The sequence below is a fragment of the Haliaeetus leucocephalus genome, unplaced genomic scaffold (assembly GCF_000737465.1).
Source record: "Haliaeetus leucocephalus isolate CR32 unplaced genomic scaffold, Haliaeetus_leucocephalus-4.0 Scaffold309, whole genome shotgun sequence".
NCBI lineage: Eukaryota > Metazoa > Chordata > Aves > Accipitriformes > Accipitridae > Haliaeetus > Haliaeetus leucocephalus.
In genome coordinates, this window is record NW_010972745.1 from 48,690 (window position 1) to 50,219 (window position 1,530).

The following is a 1,530-nucleotide window of genomic DNA, read 5'->3' on the forward strand; positions in this document are numbered from 1 at the left end:
GTTTTGTGAAGGGGAAAAGGGGGGGATCTGAGGTCGGTTTGTGAGGGGAGAAAGAGGGGTCTGAGGGGGACCTGGGTAATTCTGTGAGGTAAAAAGGGCGTCTGAGGGGGACCCGAGCTGTTTTGTGAGGGGGGAAAAGGGGGTCTGAGTGGATCGTGGGCCGTTTTGCGAGGGGAAAAGGGGGTCCTGGGCCATTTTGTGAGAAGAAAGGAGAGTCTGAAGGCGTCCTAGGGCCCTCCATGAGGGGAAAAGGGGGGCTGAGGGGGCCTGGGGTTGTTTTGTGAGGGCAACTGGGGGGGCTGAGTGGGTTGTGGGCCATTTTGTGAGGGGAAGAGGGGGACTAAGGGGGCTCTGTGCCCCCCCCAGCCTGGCCCCTCTGCAAGGGGATCCTGGGGGTCATTCCCCCCCCATGAAGTACCCTGGGGCTTCCCATCACCCAGACCCCCGTGTGGGATGGGGGGACCTGAGCCAGGGCCCCTCCTTGGGGGCTGGATCCGACTCCTCCATGGGACCTGTTTTTGGGAGGAATGGTCTAGGGTGCTCCTGGACTGCCCTCCCCCCACCGAGAGGTCTGGGCTCCCATTTTAGGGGTCCCTGAGGGGCAGCAGGGTGTCTGTTGCCCCCCTCCCCAAAAGGTAGGGGTGAGGGGCCCAGGGCTTGCACCCCAAAGGAAGGGGGGAAGGCAGGGGGTTGCCAGCCCCCCACATTGGCCCCCTCTGGGGTCCAGTATCTGTCAGGGGGTGTGAGGTTTGGGGTGTCATCATTGTCATTGTGTCGTGTGTGTGTCCCGTCCCCCCCCCCGTCTCGGTGGCTGCGCGGACTGGGTGTGGGGGCGTGAGCCCACCCCCTTCCCTGCTGCAGCCCCCCCCCCCAGGGGGTGTGGGGGCGGCATCGTTGCCATGGGCTAGGTGCCCTCCGTGGGGTTCTGGGGGGGGGCTGTGAGGTGTGTACCCCCCAAAACGATGTGGGTGCCCACCCCTGTGATGGGGGCCCAGCCTTCCCCCAAGATGGAGAGGGTGGGGGTTCACCCCCTGAGCCTGGTTGGTTGGCGGGGATGAGGCCTAGATCCCTTTAGGGGGCAGCTGGAATGGGGGTCCCCCATTTTGGGCTATAGGTCTGGGGGCTTCTTGGGGGCCCCATGTGCTCCCAGCTTCAGGTGCTGGTGGGTACCCCACTTATAGCTCAGCCTGTTTGGGGAGGGTCTGGGGAGCACCTTGGCTTCCCCAGCTGCATGGCACCCCCGTTTTTGGCTGATATTTTGGGGGGCTCCCCACCTTCTGCAGTGAGGGAGATCCCCCAAATGATGGGGAGGGACCCAGCAGGATGTGGCCTGGGGTGGGGTGGGGGGCACAAGTGGCTTTGTCTCTGTGTCCCCAACACTGAGGACAAGGCGATGCTACCTGCTCTCTGGCCATCACCGTGGCGTCAGGCACCCCCTCCTTGTTTTGGGTCATTTTCCTGTATTTTTCTGCCGTTATGTAACGACAGAGGAGAATTATTCCTTGCTGGGAAGATCTGGGGAGGGGGCGG